The sequence below is a fragment of the Onychomys torridus genome, chromosome 6 (assembly GCF_903995425.1).
Source record: "Onychomys torridus chromosome 6, mOncTor1.1, whole genome shotgun sequence".
Lineage (NCBI taxonomy): Eukaryota > Metazoa > Chordata > Mammalia > Rodentia > Cricetidae > Onychomys > Onychomys torridus.
In genome coordinates this window covers 118,875,996-118,900,994 of record NC_050448.1, presented here as the reverse complement: position 1 = coordinate 118,900,994, position 24,999 = coordinate 118,875,996, and the positions used below count along the sequence as shown (strand labels likewise).

General features: G+C 38.6%; 1 non-coding gene across 1 annotated transcript; it reads right to left on the bottom strand.

Moving 5' to 3' along the window:
- Nucleotides 1-23,599: 23,599 nt before the first annotated feature.
- Nucleotides 23,600-23,706, bottom strand: LOC118586414. The gene has a single exon (XR_004945309.1). It is a non-coding gene; the product is annotated as a U6 spliceosomal RNA (small nuclear RNA).
- Between the last annotated feature and the right edge of the window lie 1,293 nt (nucleotides 23,707-24,999).

Genomic DNA, 24,999 nt, shown 5'->3' with positions numbered 1-24,999 from the left:
AGCATTTAACTTCATTGTTAGTACTGGGCTGCACTAACATAATCAACAGCCTTGAAGTCTGACTGGCTTGCACAATAGAAGGTCTAATCTTGCTCATGTTAAATGTTGCCTGGAGATTGCCTGACATTCTATACACTCTTCACTCTAGGATGAATATGCAGCTTCTCTTTGGAAATTTGTCACCCTGGTGGCAAAGAGAAAAATGCCACAAGGCAACCACATGAGGGTCCTTACATCTTCTCCTGGGTAGCAGCACATATTGTTTCCTCTCACCTTCCTTGGCTCAAGCAAGGTTTTCATAGTTGCTGCAAGCATGCCTCTCCTTCAGATAGGTCCTAACAGGGAGAGGATGCAAGAGGGGCAGCCGGCATTGAACAACAGCACAAATGGAACTTCAGTTCTGGCAAGTGTTAATTATGCAACAGTGAAGAAATTTCTGCAGCTCCCTGAGTTTACAGTAGTAAAGCCCTATAGCTGTCTGTCTCCTCTTTGACTAGGCACATAGGAAAACAAAACAAAACAAAACAGCATAAACAGCTGGATGGAACCATGTGACAAAACTTGGCCAATGAAGTGAGCATCAGAGAAAAACATTACATCTGGGATTTGCCACGTGAGATTCCTCAAAATTTCTCTTCCTGAGTTGCAGCCCCTGAGAGACTGTAAGTTTCAATGGACAAAATCAATGTCAGTTTGGGTATCTGAGTGAATATCAAACAGAGGAAAGTCTATGCTATTGATCCCACCTGGACACTATCATGAAAGAAAAAAAAATCAGGCAATAGGTTGGTATGCTATATAAGAACCTGGTGGACATTGTTTTCTTCGACAAAATTGGAGTTCCCTGTCTAGCACAACTTCAGCAGATATGTGCCATTATATTTCTGATATTAACTGCCTTCCTGTTTGAAATACCTAGAATAGTTTCAAAAGTTCTTCACTAATATGACTGATACAGGTTCCCAACCCAACCAGAAGGTGAATAGGAGGGACCTCTTGGGATTAGTGACACCTGTGCTGTCTGACAGAGCAAGTGAGCTGAAGAGGAAGGATGTGTTCAGACAGAGGTTGAAGTGTCATGAGAAGCACAGTTGTAAGGAAAAGAATTACAGCCATCTGCATTCAATTCTTTCTGCTGAGATTACATAAAAAATTTGGGGAGATTAAGAAATTCTGTAACCTGTTATGGTCATTACAGAGGGAAAATTTTCTATCTACTACTAAGGTAAATTAAGTTATGCTATATGATGGCATTGGAAAAAGTCATTGCTAAATATTAAAAAGAAAAATGAGGTGACAACATATAGATTTTAGATAAATATCTTCATTTACCACATGAAAGGTAAGCTTGATGGAGAGTTGGTGGAAAAAAGGAAGACTAAGAAGCCATTAAGCAGGTTATTATGGTAGTTCTGGGGACAGGCAACTGTCCTAGTTAGTTTTAATTGTCAACTGGATGCAGCCTAGAGTTATCAGAGAGGAAAGCCTCAGCTGAGAAACTGTCTAGAGCAGATTGGCTTGTGGGCATGTCTGGGGGTGTTGTTGATTATTAATTGGTGCAGGAGGGCCCTGCCAACTGTGGCCAGAAACATCCTTAGACAGGTGGTCATGGACTATATAAGAAAGGAGCTGGCAGGTGAATAAATAAAGATTTCAAAGACTGAGGTTTCTCAGAATTTAAAGAACAAGAACCCTGAAAATGGCTTCCCATGATTAAAAAAAGAGAAAGTTGTCACAGGAATACGTAATGAGTTCTGAATATTTTCATGAGTGCTACACATAAACTCATAACAGTCCTGAATTCAGAGGGAGAAAGGAAAGACTAGAAGGATTGTTTTAATGTATCTAGTGACCATGAACCAAGGAGAAGTAAACTGTAAAAGAATACTTGTGACCTCCAATGACTAGGGGGTTTTACTAGAATAAAGGAATATTGATTGACAAGGTACTCAGAAATTGAGAACACAGAGCCCATTCCCAGTTTAAGTCTGAAGTATTCCAAGTCTGAAAAATAAATAAAACACATAGTTATCCAAGTGAAATAGAAAGTGAATTTTTAAAACTCACTTCAGTATCAGCTAACAAAGGAGGTAGAAAATGCATTTTGTGCATAGATTCAAGACAGAGTAGGACTAGAGAGATGACTCGCAGGTTAAGAGCACTTGCTGCTTTTGAAGAGGATCTGTATTTGGTTCTCAGAACCCACATGGTGACATAAAACTGCTTGTATCTCCAGTACCAGGGGATTTGAAACCCTCTTCTGGTCTCCATGGCCACTGGGCTTGCTTATGGTACATACATACAGGCACTCACAAATACACACAAAATAAAATAGAATACGTAAGTCTTATCAAAGCACAAGTAGGGAGCTATTTGCCCCGGAGATGTTCTGGGAAGATGTTTGTGCATGTGATTCCTCAAGTGACTCCATGGTGACTGCATGATTACTAGGTCCATTCTGTTTGCTCTGGAAACTCCCTTCAATCTTGTGGCATGCTCATTCTGACCTCATTGCTCTCATCTCTAAAGCCTCAGCAAATGTTTCTACCTATGTCTAAATCTTTCAAGGCCCAGTTTGAGTCATAGTTCTGTTATGAAACACTCCCTGATTATAACCAGCTTTCTGGACTATTCTATTCAGTGCACCACTGTGCACTTTTGGAATGTATCAATGTGGGGTGCATCATTATAAACTGTGCATGAATCACTGTGTTGACTTTGCACCTCTAAATAGCTTGCAGACCCTTTGAGAGCCTGATCTGTGTGGTGGCTATTATGTTGGCTTCAATTTACTGCCTCATCCTCTTGCTTTGAAGGAAGGGCCTATTGCCAACTGTAGCTATATGTTTCTGTTGGAAATTGAGGTTGCTAGTTAAAATATTTACTCCATCCCTTCTCATAAGGAAATACCTGGGTAGCCAGATTTCAATTATTACATTCATTACCAATGCCTGGCTATCATGGTGGTTTGTCCACAGAATGATAAACAAGTGTTCAAATCTAGAATTAGCCAAATGGAAGATGGGAAGGAAGAAAAGACTTCCTATTTGTTTGGTTCTTGTCATTAGGATGGAACTTCTCAGTTGATAATAGGTATATGCTATGATGATAAACTCTGTGTATCAATGAGTAGGCCACAGAGCACACAGATATTTAATCAAACATTGTATGCATTCTGTGTATGCATGTGTGAGCTCGTGTGTGTATGAGTACATGCATGTGAAAACCAGGAGACAACTTCTGTCATTCTACAGAGGAAGTTTACCTTGATTTTGTTTTCTTGAGACATGGTCTTCTATGCTAAATAGCTTGCAGACTTTTGGGGTGGGAACTTACTAAAGAGCCTAGGCCAGCTGACCAATGAGTCCTGGAGTCTGTCTGGCCTTTATTCCCCAGTGTTGGAATTGCAAGCAAGTGTCATTATACTCAGCTTTTGAAATGTGGATTCTGAGGGTGGAACTGAGCCATTTTCCCAACACTCGAGTCAAATATTTTTAGTGGATGTTTCTGTAGGATTCTTTTTTGTTATATTATCATTTTAGTAGGTTGGTTGAGTAAAATAGTTTTGTCTCCAAAATTTGCCGTATAAAGAGTCAGACATGAAAACAGAACGATTGATTCTCCCTTGAGTGATTCTTCTACCTGACTACCTACCCGTGGGCTCAACTGTTGGTTCTGTTTCCTGCCCTTAGTGAGACTAAGATTCCAGCTCCTTCTTGGTCTTGATCCTATCAGCCTTCCTACTGGAGCTCCATTAGCTCTGCTGGGCTTTAGCCTTAGAATGAGACAAAGGCATTCTCTCCCCCTGGTCTCAGCATTCTGACTGTCTCAGGAGATCATAGGACTTTCAAGCCTCCATGTTTCTACCATCATGTGACCCTTTTCCAAATAGATAGCTAGAGAATTAATAAAACTGACAGTTAAAAAGGTATAGAGAAGAAATGTAACTTTCATGGCTTTTTCTTAAGATGCTATCCCACTCTTAATGTCTGTATTATTTCCTTCCATTCTGTGAGCTAATCCAAACTGTTCTAATAAATTCTCTTCTGGTGCTTTAACTAGTCTGAGTTGTGCTTCTATGGTTTGTAACCCAAAGAATCTCACCATGGAAGCCTGTTTCAAATGTCTATACCTCTCCTCATACTAAAGAGGGCAGAGAACAGAGCTGATTCAATAACTGATTGATTGATTGATATTATTGGACTTACACTACTGCTTGGCTCAGGTTGTTCCTGGCCATCTCAATATTACATTCTTAGCCTTATATTGAAGAAAATTTATCCATACTTTTCCTAGGAGAGGATCCAACTTTGAGAAAACAGCCTAGATTCACAAAAATAAAACAGATTAGACAAACTAGAAACTTTTGGCTGAAATCACAAAGATGGTATTAGCCAAAGGCTAGATTGTTCGATGACTATTTGATCTTGAGTCTCGATAGTGCACATAGTAAAGCGCTGGGTACAGCAACTTGTGAAATCTTGATAGCTAAATTAATTTAAATTGGCTGAATATGTAGATCTTAAATATTTGAATACAGAAAACATGGAATGAATATGATATGGGGAGGTGTCTGTTTGGGATGTGAAGACTGGATAATCAGATAATGGAGGATCAGTTTAACTGTTATTGAACTGTCTTCGCTAATAGTATCTAAAGGGGTAAACAGCGTGTTACGGAAATCTTCAAAGCATTGGTAAGAACATTAATAAATTAAACAAAGAACTTCAAGAGATATGAGAGATATGCTGACAAAATAAAAGTTAGGATATTAGAGAGAAAAATATTCCTCAGATCACTAAGATCCCAAATGCTTAATTAGAAAGAAAAGGAAAGTGAGTAAGTAAGATAAAGTTGTCAGATCTTAAAAGGATGCTAAGGCTCGCATTAATTACACTGGAAGGCAAGGAGATATGACAGCCCAGAAAGTAGGTATGGGTAGAATGGTGCATGTTCAGTCACACCACTTTTTAAAGACAGAAAATGCATGCATAATCTAATACTGCCTATGACCTTGAGAATCCATAGTTCTCCTAACACTTCCTTTCATTTGCTCCTGATATAATCAGAAGTACAAGTTAACCCTCCCTCCTGCTTGGTGTGCAACTTTTAGACAAACATGGGATGAATATAATATGGGGAAGTGTCTGGTTGGGATGTGAAGACAGGATAATCAGATAATGAGGATTGTTTTAACTCAGTTATTGAACTGTCTTCCCTAGCAGTATCTAAAGGAGTAGACAGTTTGTTATGGCTTTAGGCCAAGGATTTGAAAGCCAGGGCAAGGTGAATACATTAAAATGGAATAGACTATTTTACATCAGCACAGACCCAATCCTTCAGTGGACATTGAAAAGAAATTAGTTGTTTAGGTGTCCAGTTGGTGAGTTAGCTTTGGTCTGATCGTCCTTCAAGTCAGGCATCATTAAATAGATGATAATCATTTGATCATACCGAATGCAAGGTAATCTGGGAAATATTGTCTAGCTGTGTGTTCAAAAGAGGAGAAAAGAATTGTATAATTATCTAGCATTCTCCATGACAAGCACTGACAAGATCCTGAGAAACTATGGGATCCCTTCTCTGTGGTTTAAGGAATGATCAACTCCAGAAGTACATTCACTAATTTTATTTATCAGCTCTTGAGGGAGCTTTGCCATAGACTCCCCCAAACCCTCATAACAGCTCAGTGATGGGTGTTAATATTCCCAGGAGAAGAATAAAACTGGTAGAGTATTTTTAAATGTCTTTACATCAGATTGCTAGCAAATAGAGAAGCTAAATTCAGATCTGTCTTATTTCATAGCCAATCTAATTCTCCAATCTACCGGACAGAGTGTAGAATGGGCTCTATGTCCTGTTATGAAAACCACCTGTAAGCTAATCACTAACTTTGCTCTCGGTCACTCATTTTCCATCCACCATTAGTGAGAACTTACTCTTGGGAGCCTTACTTCTTTCAATTCCTGCAATCACTCCCAGGTAAGACATATCTATTTTCCATGCTGTACAAATTTGGAAAAAATCCACACTAGTAGGCAGGCAGCAGTTCCTAATTTGGAAGTCCAGAGCATCCCTCCAATCAATACACAGAGTGCACTCTCATAGTCACCCAATTCCCCAAGGGGCTTTTGTGGATACTGATCACGTACTAAAATTTTAAAAAGAGGACACAATAAATACACCCTATCTTTGTTTTCAAGGTACAAATTAACTGAGGGAAGCAAAATAGTTAATCTACATAAGTACACCACACATATACACACACACATACACACACACACACACACACACACACACACACACACACACTTACACACACACACCATACACATACCACACCTCACAACATACACATACAGAGATACACATACACCACACTCATCACACACGCACCACTCCACACAATATACATGCACACAGATACAACACACATACACACACACACACACACACACACACACACACACACAGGAGTGTGTAAGCAGAATGTGATGGCAAGGTTGTCAATAACATGGATACCTGTGGTGGTATTGTGTTCCCCAAAATATTGTGCACCCCAATAAACTTATCTGAGTTCAGAGAACAGAACAGCCACTAGATACAGAAACCACAAAATGGTGGCACACTTGCTTTTAATCCTAGCATTCCAGAGGCAAAGATCCCTGTGAGTTCAAGGCCATACTGGAAACAGCCAGGCATGGTGACTCACGCCTTTAATCCCAGGAAGTGATGGCAGAAAGCAGAAAGGTATATAAGGCATGAAGACCAGGAACTACAGCTGGTTATGCTTTCAGGCTTTCAAGAAGAAGTTCAGCTGAGATTCATTATGGATGAGAACTAAGAAGCTTCCAGTCTGAGGAAACAGGATCAGCTGAGAAGTTGGTCAGGTGAGGAAGCTGTGGCTTGTTCTGCTTCTCTGATCTTCCAGCATTCACCCTAATACCAGGCTCCAGTTTTGTTTTATTAAGACTTTTTAAGATTCATGCTACAGATACCAGTAAAGGCTATAGAGATATACCTTGGGAATACAATCAGGCACGTTTGAAACAAAAGGATTGAGAGACACATCAGATACACAGAGAAAGGAAACAAAACCGAGATCGCCCAAAGTGGGATAAGATCGCAGCCAGGCAATCTGGTAACAGACAGAGTTGATTCCACACAGATGAGCTGGCCTATAATGCTGGTTAGAATAAAGAATGAAACAAGCAGAAATGCTTCAGGAACTGGAGTTCTTGAGGTCTTGGTTCTGTTACTTTCCAACAGAAAAGTATGCATGTCGTGTTCATGCCTTAAATTGGATTTCATCTCCAGTGTTTTAATTCTTGATCTGATATACCTTCAACTGCCCACTCTATGAATGTGTAAATGTTACAACATACAGATGAACTGAGGAGCTCTTTGTCTCTAGAGACTGCACTCATTGGGTGACTAGTAGTTGCCAATATTGTTCTTGTCACAGCTTTTTTCCTATGAGTGTATCTGCAGCTAACTTTCTTTAGCAAGACTTAAATCAAGATACTTCCTGGAAAGCATGAAACACCACAGGGAGTATGAAAAAGAGTCCCTGGATTCCAAAACCCTCCCTACTATTGTTATTATTACTGTCGCTGTTGTCTTACTGTGGACTGAACCTAGGGCTTCACACGTATTAGGAAAGAGTCTAGCATGGTGCTACATTCTGGACCTTCTGCTTTAACTTTGGTTCAGGGTTTCACTAGCTTGACCAAGTTGTCAAGGCTGGCCTTTACCTTACTCTGGAACACGGGCAAGCATTGAGTAATTTTTCCTCTTCCCTGTCAAGGAGCTGGAGTTACAGGCCAGCACCACCAGGACCAGCTAGACAAAAGTCTTCTTTTAATGAAATGACAAATTGCCTTCTATCTTTTAAATAATATGGATATATTTTGAAGAAAACTATACCAGCCTCTTAGGAAAAAATTCTATCCTAAAAATGACCCTAAAAACTCTCTTTTACTATGAAGAATATGGCTTCATGGGGGGAAAAGTGTCAGAGGGAAGGGACATGGGTAAATCATAGGACACTGTAGTTGGGTCAGGTGTGTATTGGGTCCTTTTGAAGCATAGTTCTTGCTGTTCAACTCAGCTTTGGTTCCAGCGATTAAAACCAAAGCCTGGATGACAACTATCTTCTTGTGCCACTCTTCTGTCTTGTAGACATTTATCACAAAATACATATTTACTTTTCTGAACTGTGAATGAAGCACACTTCTCGGTATGAAGAGCAGAGCAGTGAGCCTAATGAGACAAATAATAAGCAACCTACAGTTTTGTGAGGCAGAACACCTCAAGAGAATGGGATAAAGAGATGAAGAAGATGCATTTGAGTGAATTGGTCAGGATAATTCTGGAAGACATTGTAAAATTTGAGTAGTGTTCACTAGAATGAAGTGAGCAAGCATGCCTGGTTAATATCAGGACAATTTTATATCAGGCTGACCTAAGTATAAATTCAGAGAAAGGGTCTAAGCAGACCTTGAGTTCAAAACAAAGAGGGTCCATGTGGCTGGCAAACAGTAACTAAAAGAAAGTAACTGAAACAGAAGCAGAAGAGGTGGGGAGCCAGGAAAATGTGGGTCAGTTTGATCTTGAATAACATTGCTAACCTTACAGAGTTTTGAACAGAGGAGTAGAAATCATCTGATTTATTTACTTGTGAGCATGTATGTAAATGTGTTTGTAGAGGTCAGAGGTTTACATGAACATCTTTCTCAATCTCTCGCCCCCTTGTTTTTTGAGACAGGGTCTCTCACTAAAACTAGAGCTTGCTGATTTGACTAGGCTGGCTGGCCAGGAAAGTGACCCTTGTGTGTCCTCAGCACTGCTGCTACAGGCATGCACTGCTCTACCTGGATTTCTACATGGATTGAGTCATTTCACCAAACCCTTAGCTTATTTTTAAAAGTTTTATGTATTAATGTTTATTTACTCACGTGTATATATGCCTGTGAGTGTGGTACATAACTATATGGTGTATGTATATCTATGTAAGGGATGCATATCTGTGTAGGAGTGTGTGCACCCAGAGGTCAGAGCAGGATGTTAGATGTTCCACTCTATCACTCTCCACATCATTGTCTTGAGACAAGTTCCCTCACTAAACTGGAGTTAGGCTGCTAGCCATCCAGCCTCAGAGATTCTCCACAGATAACCCCACGACACTAGGGTTACAGGCAAAGTGACAAAGTGTGGCTTTGTAAGTGACTGCTCGGACCTAAACTCAAATTTGTTTGTGTACACATTAAGTACTCACTCTTAACCTCCAGGCTATATCTTCAGGTACCCTTCCAATCCCTGAAAGTACAACTTATCTTTTAAAAGACACTCAGACCCAGGTGTGGTGGTACACTCATGTGACCTCAGCATTCAGAAGGTGGAGAGGGCATGGAGAATATTGAGTTGGAGGCCAGTCTGAGCTACACAATTGCAAGTTGCTGCTTGGGAGTAGATGGTAATAGGAAACATATTATGGACAGAAAACCACTCAAGTACTATGGTAATAATCAAAAATTGAGGAGGTGGCCTAAGCCCCTCCAGTGGTGTAGGAGGTGAATTAGAACTGATGAAAGCAGTTGTGGTTCTATTTGGACAAAGTTGATGGAACTGTTTTGGTCAATGTAGTAAGTACATCATGAGAAAATGAAATTCAAATCAAAGATGAATCTTGGTTTGGGGACCTGAGTGAATGAGGAATGGATTTGGAATTTGGAATTCAGGAATTTGGAAATCCAGGAAAATAAGGTGGGGATGGGATATGTTTAAGCTGGAACTAAGCTTCCTCTGTGAGAGTGAGATGCTAATCATTGGGAAATGAGCATGCTGGGTTGTACTCACACAGTTGGGAAATGAATCCTTGGATGTAGGGATCTGGAGTTCAAGGGAGAAACCAAGGCTAATTTGTAAGTATGGAAGCCCTCAGGTCTAGTACTTATTAAGAACACCTGACTAGATAAGTTTATGAGGGAAGGAGTGAAGAATGAAGAAAGGGAGGTTATTGGAAGGGAACATTAAGGTGTTTCCTTCACTGCGAGGTTGGGAGCATCCCTATGACTGGAAGCCAGCAGGCAGCATGGTTGGAGGAAAACTGAGAGAAGAGTGCCGGGAAGTTGGTTAGAGAAACTGGTCTGGAGGAAAGAGGACTGAGAATCAGCTAAGCAGCCAGTGTCTTCCAGAGAGCAGGAGGGAAGAAGGAGACATCCCAAGACTCAGTTCCTTGAGGTGAATTCTATCTTACAAGAGCCTGTGCGTCATTTCTTCCCGGGGCTCCCAGTCAGTCCCCATGTAGCTCCTTTACTGTTCTTGCAGGCTGACAACTTCATAATGACTTCTAACTAAAGAATAATACTAAGTGACCACTTTAAGAGGTGATTGGATCTCCACTTACTGTGGCTTTCTTCCCATACATCAGTGCTATTACATAGGCATTTTGGTGCCTTTCTTGTCAGACCTTTTCTGGTAACATCTACAGGAGCCATCGAAGCAACATCTGTACATACACACTGGTTCCCAGATTGGCAACCATCCACACCATCCACTTACTTCACTTCTGTCTCCGCACGTGAGAAAACTGAAATGGGAAGGTAAAGTGCTCACCGGCAAGTGGCAGACCCAAGGTGTTTAAACCCAGAACCTCTAACCTTAATCACCTCCCCACTTCTGATTTAGTGACTTTCTTGTGACTAGTGCACTCTCAATAAAACAAATCTTATTTTATTTAAAGCACCCCTACCCAAGGGCATGTATTAATATTCTAAGAAAAAAGTTGTAAATCTTCCATAAATCCTTATGCTATCTATCTCTGTGAAAAATATTTCATCTAATGCCCTCGTTCTTCAACTCCTTTAGATACGAATGTAATTGTGCACTTTTATTCCCATCCTCCCAGCAAAAATTCCCTCATTGTTTCCTGAAGAATGAGGGGGCTTTGGGCTTGAGTTTTGATATGGTATACTATAGATATAATACAAGCAAACCTATGGTTTTCATTATGATATGACATACATTTCCTTACTGTTTACATTACTTCTCTGGTAAAGCTTTCATGGCTTGTATCTATAAACTTGGTTAAAGGCTAAATTATATTTTTATAATTTACCCATTACTTTTACTACATCTGAATCTCCAAAACTGTTAGGATCTGCCATTTCTACGCTTGTTAAATCATTGTATTTATATAATGTTTACACACCTTAAGTTCTATTTGGACTATTTTGATCATTTTTCTCCTATGTAATATATGTGGTACAAATACTCTTAACTAGAGGGTTTAATATAATAGATTTTTAGATTCAGTTCTCCAATTTTAATGGTAGAAAATGAAAAAAGAGAGAGTTGTGCTTCTTTTAAACCAATGTAACTGGGCTCAACTCAATTTACCTCTTTACAAGATATCCATTTCACTTTTCAGCTTAATGAAAACCAGAATAATATTTTAGCAGCCATGTAAATTGTACTCAACCATTATTTTTGGTTAATAAATGTTTTTTGTTCTAGTTGTAGGGTTTCTATCTCATCATAAAATGTACATTTTTATTCCAATGACTTTTTCAGAGACTATCCCTCAAAAACCAATAGGAACATTCTCATAACTTGATGGGAACTCAAACTCCACCAAGCTTCTCACTTTTCAAGTTCCTCAACAAATAAAATTCAGAGCTACCATCTTGAAATTGCCTTTTCAACATAGTGAATAATTTGGGAAGTTAAGTTTTCCTTATAAATTTCACAAAAGCATAACAGCTCTAAACATCATGTATTAAAACTGATGGACAAATATAAAAATACAAACCATAGCACCTCTATAAATTTATACAACTAAATTCATCATTAGAAGTAAGACTTTTAGCCGAGCAGTGGTGGCGCACACCTGTAATCCCAGCACTTGGGAGGCAGAGGCAGGCAGATCATTGTGAGTTCGAGGCCAGCTAGAGCGAGATCCAGGAAAGGCACAAAGCTACACAGAGAAACCCTGTCTCGAAAAACCAAAAAAAAAAAAAAAAGTAGGACTTTAGGTCAGATCTAAGTATTAATTAACCCCTGAGAGTATAGTCATTCTAATCTCTCACTCTACTTTTTACCTCAAACATTAGTTTTTATTTTTATTATCAAAACCACAAACAGTCTATATTTCTGGTTGCATTCATCTCTTTCCACTTCCCAGCTACCAATGTCCTCACCTTTGAGGTGTTTACCAAATTTCCTCTCTCTGCAAAGTCTACCTTGATGTCCCAAGTAGGAGCAGGTTAGAGACCACAAAGTGCTTTACAATCCTCTGATCATAATATTTATTACACTTGAGCATCCTGATTTCTTTTTAACTTGTGAATTCCTTAATTTTTTTCTTTTTTTATTGTATTTTTCAAATTTTATAATTTAATTTAATTTTACATATCAGCTACAGATTCCCCTGTCCTCCTTCCTCCTGACCCCCTCTCCCCATCCCACCCCCCATTCCCATCTCCTCCAGGGCAAGGACTCCCCTGGGGATTCAGCTTAACCTGGTAGATTTGGTCCAGGCAGGTCCAGTCCCCTCCTCCCAGGCTGAGCGAAGTATCCCTGCATAAGCCCCAGGTTCCAAACAGCCAGCTCATGCACCAAGGGTCCCACTGTCTGGGTGCCTCCCAAACAGTTCAAGCTAATCAACTGTCTCACTTATCCAGAGGGCCTGATCCAGTTGGGGGCTCCACAGCTATTGCTTCATAGTTCATGTGTTTCCAATAGTTTGGCTATTTGTCCCTGTGATTTTTCCAATCATGGTCTCAACAACTCTCGCTCATACAATCCCTCCTCTTTCTCAGCAATTGGACGCCTGGAGCTCCACCTGGGGCCTGGCTGTGGATCTCTGCTGATTTCTTTGACTTCCATCAACATCCTAGTTTGGATAATGAGGACAGGGACTTATCTTACATATTTCATAACTATTTGTGCACAATGAAATGTGTCGTTAAAACTGTTATATAAATAAAACATTTATATGATGTTAGAGTCTGGTTTAAGAGTTCAGGCTTTCTTGAATTGAAAGGGCTGGCTGTGTTCAGATTTCAGCTTGAGCATCTAACTAGTTTAATTTACTCACCTGAGTAAATTACCAATTCTATTTGAATTTCAGGTCTTCTTTATGAAAAATAGAGATGGAAATATATAATGATTTTTATAATAATGTATATGTAGCACTATGTTTGGTATATAAGGACATTCAGTAGACATCTATGTTTCTGTACTATTGTTAATATACTGATATTAAGTAATAAAATATGCTTACAGATCAAGGTGAGAATTAATTTTGTAGTTGCAATGGTAACCTTAAAAAAATAACCATGGAAAGGTTCATTGAGTAAAAAGAAGGTAACATGTTGAAATTATAGACATAGTTAATTAACAAAGATTAAGATATGGGTTGTCATTGGCCAATCCTGAAGTACTCTTCTAAGCATCAAGGAGAATGAACATTGTCCCTTTGTGTTAATTATTACTAATTGAATAAGTACAGATTAATTACATATACCTAAACTGAAAAGCAATTAATGGCAGCATTAAAATGAAATTACTTTAAAATAAATAGAGAAAAAATGTATCTAATTCAGAGAGACAAAGAAAGAAAACATCAAGGTAGACAGAAAAAACCAGAATTCACATAATGTGGAAAATGCAAGGGCAAACACACACATCACAAGCCATATGTGTGATATTAATTATGAACACAAGAAGATTTAGAGCCAGCTACAAACCAAACCTCTGGACATGCCTGTGAGGGCTCATCTAGATTAGGTTAGACTTTGAATATTCTTCAGAAAGGTTTTTATAGATTAAGTTAACTGAATTGAGAAGGGGCATCACTCAATGAGCTGAAATCCTGGGCACAACAGAAAGGAGAACAGTGGAGTATTATTAGCATTTGCCACTTAGCTTCCTGACTGTGGATGCCATCTCATCAACTGCCTCAAGCACCTAACACCATGGTTTCCCTTCCATAGTGGTCTGTACCCTTGAACTGTGAGTTCAAATGAGCCCTTCCTTTCTGAACTGCTGTTGGTGGGTCTTTTATTGCAACAATCAGCTCACCCAATATGTGACTACATTGTGCATCCTACTAAAAAGACCTCGGAGAGTGATAGTTTTAGAATTTAATTCCACTCTCACATAACAAAACAATTCTATGTGTATGAAAATGGAGGTCATTAACAATCAGAAGTTGTCTTATAAGTTTAAGTTTTCTACAATAGACAGTTATTACTTTTTTAATTAGACAGAAAGTAGAATGAATTAGTGCATGTTAAGCTCTCATTGGAGTACCTATCACCATGTAAGCTCGACCTAAGGGCTGGCTTATAGTCCTGGTCATTGCTATGGCTGTGCCAATAACTTCTGAGTGATACATCAAAATCAAGACATTAGCAATAGCTTCACAATGTGAAAATCCCAAGGCTTTACAGCATAATTGGTCATATTTGTGGGCAGTCTCTAGGGTGAAATCCCATGTAGTGATTTCAGTTACATGCAGTGTGGCTCCTTCATCATCATCATATCCCTTATTTGGAGACTAATGAGTGGCATATAGTAGATACTACTTCTATTATTTTCACTAAAAGAGCCATAATGACATTTAAATTGCTCTGCAGTTTATAAAGTGGCTCCAGTTCTATTTTCTGAGATAATAGAAAAATTAAATGAATTATCATTTGCATTCTCTGTCCTCCCCATCATGTACAGTTATTGTGTTGATTTAATTCAGTCCTTGGCTTGTATGTTGGTCCCTTACCACCTTTTGTGTACACGTGTAAAGGTGAATGAAAGTGTGTGTGGTTCCTGTCCTCTGAAAGCTTATTCTTTATTAACAGACAAGAACTAACACATTGCCCAAACTGAAGAAAATATGCTGAATTTAACTGAGCTTATGGTTTCAATGGGTTAGAATCTGTGAAGGCAAAGCAAAGGCATGACATCATGAACTAAGAGGTCACATCTTGACTCAAAATAGCATAAGTCTTTTCAAATTTCAAAGCCTGGCCTTTGTGTGCAAGTCCATGTGCATTGACCCACATACATGCTCAGAGACACATTATGGATGATATAAAAATTAACATGAATTATTATCTTTAATAAAAATCATAACTCAAATGTCTAAATAACTCAAATGATAAGTATTTACTTAAGCATATAAATTTAAGAAAAGATGTATTCTGGAGACTGAGATACACATGAGTAAGTTTATCTTCCTCAGTAAATCTCGATTACTTTATATATCTATTCCATTCTTAATGTCATATGCAGGACCCGACTAAGACCTGCCCTTCTGAACTGATCAAGCCCGAGGTTAAAGCTTCTCCAGAGACTGTCTGCATCTGAAACTTGTGTCGGGGGTTCCTCACAGCTTCTTTCGCTAATCGCAACCACACAGTCTACTGGGTCAGCTCCTAGGATAACTCTTCTTTCACATTTGTAGACATCAGGGTCAAATATTCCTGTAGTCTTCTGAAATGTATGGATTTCTTTCTTCCTTTCCATGGTGTAGGACTAGAAAAAGCAGTAGAAGAAGCACAAATGACCCACCCCTTTCCTTGCTGAAATTTCAGAAACTCCTCGTAATCGCTTCAAAGATGTTCAAGAAATACTTGTCTGTCTCGTGTCTAAACACGAGTGAAGTGAGAGCCACCTGATGTTCTGTGGTCTGTAAAACACATTCTCACTTACCAAATGGAAGTTTCTAGCATTTATAACAACACACCACAGAACAGTTTCCATAAGCAAATACTAACAGCCCTGCTTTACCTGACACATGGTTGGGTTGCTCTGTTGTCAAATGCTTTCATGCTATTACAAAAATCTTAACTGAATGCAGTGAAGATTTTCAAAGCACATTAACAATGGTTATCTGCTGGTATCCATGACCAAAGGGCTGCCCAGACTCTTCTTCCAACTAGCCAGGAACCTGGTTTTTTGTATCTTCATTATTCACAAGCAAATCTGAGCCATGTTTCATTCAAACTGCTCATAAGGGGGATCTTGGGAGGCAATTTTCAACCCTGTGATTTTAGAATCTATTAAACCTCTTGTTCTTATAATTATCTTCACATTTTCTCCATTACTTAATATAGATGGCAGAATAAAGAAGCTGCAATTTTGATTACAAGATTGTTTTAATCTCATTACTTTTTCATATCCATGTTTTCTCTTTAATTTCTAATTTGAAACATATTAAAATAATAAAATTTTTTCAATGATTTTAATATTAATTATTTGACAGGTCTAAGATCCTAATCTTTCAAACATCTTACTTATGTCAATGAAGCACCTACAATTTTAAGCTCTATGAAAAAAACAATTTTAATTTATCGAATAAATGAAGAACATTATATTTAATTTGATAATGCAACAGTTATCAAACTGAATTTGAAGAGGAAAATAGCATATTATCAGAACCCCTAAAGTAGAGCTTCCTGCTCTTTGCTATACAGATGAACGTGGCATCTTTCATTTCACGTTCATGGTATACACTGTGAGACAGACGTGTCACACATGACTCTGGTCTGGGAACTGTATCATATTCTTAGGCTCAAAGGCCAACCATATGCTGGCCTCAAGAAGCCCAGGGGTCATAAACTGAAGCATGGTTGATATGGTGAGGCGAATAACTGTGTCTGTGTGTGTGTCTGTGTGTCTGTGTCTCTGTCAGACCATTTTAGTAACCAGTGCCTCTTCCTGAGTTTGTGAGAGTGAATGGGATTTCAAAGTAGATGTAGAAGTACATTTTGATGACTGTGGTATACAGTTATCTATAAAACTTACGCAGATTATTTGTTCTGTATAGATACAATTCCTCTGCTTTGATAATTGGCATTTGTGAGAGGGTGGCATGAGAGCATGAGAGAGAAGGTGAGGGCCTACGTAGGTTCTATGTTCCTCTTCTGGATTCTGTGAAATTCCCTCCTCTACTTCAGCAGCATAAGGTCTTTCAGCTATATTTTATACATGTGCTTGTACTGCAGAATGAAGTCAGTGTATGCTCTGGCTTGCAAACTCAAATTGCTGTGCATATATGTGTATGTGCATATATATGTGTACATCTGTATCAAAGTGTGTATGTATATAGTATATGTTTATAAATATATAAATTCAATTTTAAGTATACTTATGTCTAGTAATAGTCATAGAGAATTACATACAATCAGAAGATTCAAATCTTGAAAATAGGGACAAAGATTCTTCAGGTATATACTTCTGTCTGCTTTACATCAGAGAGTTTGCATGCAGCAGAAATCAGAAGGTCAAATATGAGTAGAATATATATCTTTTTTTTTTTTACTTATTAAGACAATGAACTTGCTAGTGCTATGGCATTTCAAAGTTTAAATTATTCCATGAAATTGCAGGGTTTGATTTATCTGCTCTTTTTTCCCATAATTTTTTTATCATAGTACAATATTCTTAAAACCAATCCAGAGATCCACACTAGCCTCAGCCATACTTTCTCAGACTTTGAAATATACCATGACACAATCAATTTCATTTTTCAGGAAAAATCCATTACTGGTTTTAAGGAAGACAGGTAAAACAATTCCTCAGGGTCACCACATAGAAATTCTCTTTGGAGAAGTAGGGTAAGAGTGGGAAGAAAATGACATCAGTCTCCTCTTCATGTTATCTGTGAGATTCCCACAGTACAGAAGTGATCAATGAATTAAATACCATAATATTTTGAAACTCTGGCTATTTAGGTTGAAAAACATTTTTTTCCAGGATTTCCACCAAAGGACTGAGGAGAAGCCAGTTTGGGCTCTGTGTGTGGAAGCACACACAGTTTTATTCACACAGGCTTTGACTCTCAGGTTCATGATGGAGACAGAGACAGAGGAGGAGAGAGAGAGAGAGAGAGAGAGAGAGAGAGAGAGAGAGAGAGAGAGAGGAGAGAGAGAATTCAGAGATGGTTACTAATACGCTTACTGTGCAGAAAAAAAGAACTTAACTCTTGGTTAAGGAAACTCTTAGGGAAGAAGATGTTGTAGCCTTGTTCTCATCCAAGAGAAGGAGGCCAGGACAAATGCTGTGAATTTCAAGTTTTTGCTGAGCTACATAGACCTGGCCTGGGGTACACTTGTGACTACCAGTCTAGAGGCCCAAGCTGAGTGAGCAGTGGATCTGTAAAGGTAAAAACCACAAGTTTGGTACCTCCTGTTGACATAGCTATGATGGCTGTTAGCATGCATAACAGGATATCAACTTGTAATAAGTATAGGGCACAGTTGTGTCTCCATGGTATAGCTACCAGACAGTTCTGGTGTAACCGAAACAAAGCTTGCTTTAATTTGGCCCCAATTCATGGTTGTGGTGTTCTTCCTTGCATTGGTGGGCTTGACATAAGCATCTTTTGTGAAAACTCTCTTTTGGATTGGGTGTGAAGAAAGGAAATAATTCTGCCCATGAAATCAAAGGAAAAGCAAGACTGAGGAAAGGTGTAAAGCAGAGGGAAGAGTGTCTTCACCTGCTCAATGGATGAAACTAGACCAAAAGGACAAGGGATGCTTTCTAGAGTTGCTAATAATTAAGGCATTTAAGAACAAAAAAACTGAAGTTTCTTTTATAAGCAGACCATAGCGCACTGTGATTTATCCACCTTCCTCCACTTTAACTATGACTCAGCTCCTCATAAATTCTTCTTCATACATAACTGTCAGTATGTGATGTTTTAAGAGGTTATACCAGTGTTCAATAGTGTGATACAGCATGAAAAAAAAAAACAGTTGTCTAGGTGATCAGATGTAGAGAACTGAGTGAGAATTTAGCCAAAGCAGTAACCTACAGGAAAGAGGAACCTTTGATCTCCAAATCTAAGAGCATGAAGAAAGAAAGCCTGAAAATCCATTTCTAGAGAGACATGCCGAGGTGACTCTAAGGAAACTAGACATTAAGATAGGACAACTTGACCCAGACACTTTTTTTCCATCATGAGCCCAATGTTTTATTATAACCTTAGAATTCAATAGAAAAAATAAGGAAGAGAAAGAGGAGTCAAAAAGAGAGAAATGAGATCTTCAGCACTGACTTGATCTCTGATATTTGGGGATATTTCTTAGAATCAGAGACTTAATATATCATCCAACATTGCTCTGAAGACCCATTCTCATATTACTCTAAAATGTCTCCTGAGCTAAGTCTAGGTGCATTATTCTCAGGTAGTTGGCTGATACCCTAGTTTGACATTCTGACCAAAAACAACTTGAAGAGGGAAGGTTTATCTCATCTTAACAGCCTAAAACTCAACATGAAAGAAATTCAGGACAGGAACTCAAGTCAAGAACCTGGAGGCAGAAACTGAAGCAGGGGCCATGGAGGAATGCTGCTTACTGGCTTGCTCTTAATGGCTTGCTCAGCTTGCTTCCTTATATAGCACAGGACCACTTTTCAGAAAGTGACAATTTTGCCATTGGGCTGGGCCCTCTCACATCAATGGTCAATCAAGAAAATGCTCTATAGAATTGCTTGCAGGCCAGTTGGAAGAAAGCATTTTCTCAATTGAGGTTGCCTCTTCCAAGATAACTCTGACTTGGGTCGAGGTGACAACAAACTAACTAACAAACTAACTAACTAACTAAACTAAACTAACTAACTTGAATAACATGAACAACTGGTAATCTCATGTTGTGTTGCTGTTTCTTCCAAATTGGAACATTTTCTCCATGAAGAAAGGAAGAAAGTTCATGAAGCCAATGAAGGCAACACATTGTACAAGGCTCAGAAAGCTCTCAAAACTCATGTCTCCTCCCCAAAGTTACAAAACAGTCAAACGTTGCTAGAGAGAGAAGACTGTCAGGTGGAGCTGACCAAATGTTCAAGGAGCTCTAAGGATGCACACTTTGTAGTGATCCAGCTGTTTGGGGGTTATTGATATTCCTGTAAGTAACCTCTCACCTATGTGCCAGTAAGTAACCCCAATAAATAGTGATCGTTTCCTTGGTTTGTCTTTGGTGGTCTATCTGAGGTGCTTATGTGTTTGTTCCCATCTCTTAGGAAAAAACATTCAATGTTCCAGAACAAGCTGATATGGGACCAGTTTGAACTGGAAAGACTCTCATCTCTTAAGGTACCAAGAAAAAGAAACCTTCCAGTGGCCATAGCACCAAAGACACCAACAGTCATGTCAAGAACCATTGCCCCTTTCTTGTTTAGTACATGCAGAATCTACTTATCAGACTAAGAAGATTGCATTACCATCTCAGGGGAGGAAATCAAAGAGTGTGTTTGCTATAGTTTATCTTAGTTATTCTTTGCTGTTTACTAAATTGAAGAGCTAAGAACATGACTCTTTTGTCTCTGAATTTTGTCTTCATTAATATTGTGGAGACTCGTGTTTATGACCTGAATAAGAGAACTGGGGTGAAAATCAAATTAGTACCATGAAGAGATACATTGGTCAGAATTTGACAAAATGATGCACATCTTATCAGTCATTGAGAATTGTAACTAACTCAACTACTAGGATGTAAATCTCATGTTGTTTGTTCTAAAGACTGACAAAGCAAAGGCAGAAAGTATAGCATTGTCCCTGGCCACATTGTCCTTTCCTCCACCACCAGTTTACTCAGAAGGCTAAGGTGTACAAAGAATTCCAGGCCAGTGAACTTGCTCCCATCTTCAGGCTCTTACATCTCATTTATCTGACTCATTGGAAACTTCAAACTTCAGCATGATAGTCTCTGCTCTGACACCTTCTCTAAAGGGGTTTCCTGTCTTTCTATTTAAAATTATTCCCCAAATGCTCCAATATACACAATTGGTTTTTTATTTTCTATGTAGCCTTTATCATCATTAAAAATTCACTTAATTTCTTTATCAACAATCTATTGATATCTGTATATATCTATTATCTATTTATCTATTATCTATTGCTGTTAATATGTCTACCTGCCTACTTATCTTCTATTATCTATCTATCTCTATCATCTCTATCTAACCTCTCATCTATGTATCTATGCATCTATTTATTGTATAGCTATTATTTTCAACTATATCTACCTACATATCATTTGTGTCTATCATATCATCTGTCTATCATCTATCTATCTATCTATCTATCTATCTATCCATCTATCATCTATCCACCCAACATATCTAACTTTCATTTATCTAGCTACCCATCTAATCTAACAATTATTTTTCTCAATTTAAAATATCCCCACTAGAATTTCTAAGAAGCATGGGTCTTTTCTGTTCTATTCTCTACTCAGTATTCATAACAGTGTAACTACTATACAGTAGCTGGTCATGAACAAATACATATATTGAAGAGATTTGTGAGGGGAGGATTCTGGTTATTGTTATTTGTTCCTGATTTCCTTGCTAATAACCAATGATTCCCATGCAACCCTCGAAATTAAGGAGTGAAACTTTCAGCTAAGATAATTTTCTTCACTGTAGAAATTCTGCTGGGAATGTAGTAAGCTTATACATAATTTTTAAACATTGCAAACTATATGAGTTTTGTTTTTGTTTTTTTCTAAATTAGGTCAGCCCTTCCACAAATTAAGATAAACTATTACGTTTTTAGGAATGTAATGATGTATGATTCACCAAATATCTCAGACCCTTTTTCTTTGTTAAATGAAATCTAAAGGAAATAACTAATTAGTCAATTTGAATGATTTCCAAATAACATCACCAGTCTGTGTTTGTCTACACTATCAAGGTGAATAATTCATTAGCATTTATGAGAAGTGCCTGGAGATCACTAGCAGTGGGAGTAAAACAACCTGGAATGGTTTTTAAATGACCTTCCAAACAGCTTAGATTAACACGGGCATTATTCTCCCTGTACAAATCAAGTTAGAATTTTCCATGTGTCAGGTCTCAGAAGAAGGCATGAAGAGGGCTGCTCACAGAGGAAGTGACCTTCTGCCTAATTTAGCAATTAGATCATTCTTTTTTCCATGTGTGTGTGTGTGTGTGTGTGTGTGTGTGTGTGTGTGTGTGTCCATGAGTGTGTGTATGCAATTGTGAGTGTCTGCATGTGTGTGATTGTGTGCATGCCTGTCTATCTGTCTATGGGAGAATCAGAGACAGAGACAGGAAGGCAGGGAGACAAGAGAGTAAGAGTGAAGTCAAAGGGGACACAGGAAAGAACTAAGACAGGGCTGAGAGAGACAGAGATAAAAAGAAAAGGAGATATGGGGTACATTAAGGGTAGAAAGGGGAATGAAGAGAAGAAGAAGCAGATGTGAGAAGGCAAGAGGAAGAAAAGGACAGAGGGAGGGGGAAGGAAATCACTGGTGACAGAAATGACAGCTTCTCCCTTGAGTTGGCACACCAGGTTGCCAAGCTCCCAGGAGTTCTCCCAGGTGTGCAGGGTCACCTGACTTACTGCTGATTAAAAGTGTGAATTGCAACACAAAAGAGTAGAAAAAAAAAAAAAAAAGCAATTGTCACGTTGTTTCTCTCCTGTGAGGTCACACTCTCTGGCTGTAGCTGAGCCTGCTGATAAGCACACCCCTCTTGTTTAATAAAATTGTATTAACTTTATCCCTGTCCTTGATTTGTGGCTTTCTCACGTTGTGAGGAATAAATAATAAATGATTGTAAAGTACTTGTACATATGAAATGCCACATAAATGCTTAATAATAATCAGCTTAGTTCAGGAAGCCAGGGGGCTTGAATAGAAATCATTGCATACGCCCATTCCTGTTTATGTGGCTAAAATCATCCCTTATGCCATGTCTCCTTCCAATCCTCCAGCAGATTTAATTGTCGCTCATTCAGGAATCCACTTCTCTGCAAACTAAACAACCTTTATTCCTCCTTCCCCACAGTACTGTGACTATGGTAGCAGAACGTAAGTGCAAAGATTCTGCCTTTGCTCTCTAGCATCAGTTATTTTTCCAGAAGTCCTACATTCATCTCAGTTCCTCCAAACCCCTACATATCTGATTTTCAGAATCTTCATCCCAGGAATGCTTGTTCCCCTCTGGTTACTTTTGAGGAAATATCTGCCACCTAGTCTTTGGTTTCCTTCAGTTTAGTTCAGGATGAAAGCCAGGTGGCTAAGTTGGCCTTTCCCCCATCGTCTTCATTTCTGAGTTTCTTGAACCATTCATTCTGCAGCTAGGGATGGAAGGTTTGTGCTAAGTGCAGAGATACAATAGAGCCCAAGAACCTATTAGTTTGCATCACCCCAAGACAAACAGATTAGTCGTGTTCAATGCATATAATCCCACAACCAGGGTTGTGGAACATAAGAGGCAGGAAGTATGATGTTTTGCCAGTGACATGGGTAAGGAAAGGACTCAGTCCCAGAAAAATAGCTGACAAGACCCTTAGTTTGCTGTGTGATGGTAGAAGGAAACCTTTTGCTACTTCTGTCTGCCAGAGTCTGAGCTTTGGGTTGGCAGCATCAAACACTTGCTGATATAACTGATCATGTGGTCTTGGAGAGTGTAATTTCAAAAGAAAGATGTTGTTAAAAGTTTTGTTAGTGTATTGAATGGCAAAATAGCATTTTTTATAGGGAAAAATAGTGAAAATTAATAAAACAGACAAATGAGAAAACCTGTTATTGTACCATTTACAGTGGCCACTTTTTTGCCTTTTGAAAATATGGAAAGCTTCAAGAATTTGCATGTTATCCTAGTGCAGGGGCCATGCTAATCTTCTCTGTATCATTCTGATTTTAGTATATGTGCTGCCAAAGTGAGAACTGCAGTGACCATTTTTATTACAATATACATCACTTCATGTTGTTTCTCATTGTTTATATCATCTATAGATGTGACTTAAGGCATGTGTCCCCTGAACCCTTAGTGTTACATTTCTCATGAATGTGGTATTATTTCATGTTATCTACTCATATCTATTGGTTTACAAGTTTTCTTTTGATAAAGATATCAAAAATACAATTTTTAGAAAATGATTTTATCACACTCTAGTGATGGTTTCATATTTTATTATGCATATGAGTTATTTCAAATATTTACATATATATCAATTGCCAAAATGAAACTCCTAATGGGAGAGTTTCTGGGTAGAGTTATTGCCTAAATTAAGGCTTTTGTTGCTTTACCAAGCAGCACTGCATGGGGACTGGACTGGTTTGTATTCTTATCTCTGGTGTGTCAGACCTCTTCCCACACCCCTACTCCTTCTGATGCTCCCATACACCTCTTAGTCAAATGAATTACTCTCAAGAAAGATGTACTGAAATGCATCGCTTTAACATTTTCCTCTTCTTTCCCATTTCTTCCCTCATGGCACAAGAATTAGTGAGCCTTGGGTTTTCCAACAGGTGGAGAAGGCTGAAGGGTGGATAATTGCTTTTGGTGTAACCATCAACATCCACGTTTAGTTTTTCCTGCTCCACTTCCTCCAATTCAATTAGCCTGTTCTTACCAGGGGGAGAGTTTTCAAAGCATCAGATGAGGTGCTACCTCATGATTAATAATTCATGACAAGAAATGAGGATTGGGAAAGGTAATAATGTCCTCCAAGCTGTTTTCTCTACCACTCCAATGTTCTTATTTGCATTAAATGCTCTGTCTCAATCGATAAAGTAAACATGCGTAGTTACACTGCCCCATAAACCAAAGATCCAAAACAGGAATTTGTAAGCTTTCCAAAGTCCTAAGTTCTTTCAAGAATCTTTCAGAAGGCTACAGACTCTCTGTTAAGGGCAATAGTTGAGCTAGCAGCATGCACAACCCAGAACAAGCCCCCAAAGAAATTCAAAGTAAGTCAGACAAGACTTTGGACATCTATGGACTCAGTCTTCTGCACCCAAATTCCCCATGAAATAAAGAATTTTTTTTTCCAAGGTGGTGTAATTATTTAGTCTTTTGTAAGGGTAAATGTGAAGATGGCTAATATAAGAATACTGTGATTTGGGAAAATGAATAAATTATAGGACAAATAAATTACAGGTGTTGAGGCATGGTTGATGGTGGAATTTATTTTGCAAAGCTACAGTCAAGGATGCATTTTTTTCTTGCCAAATACTA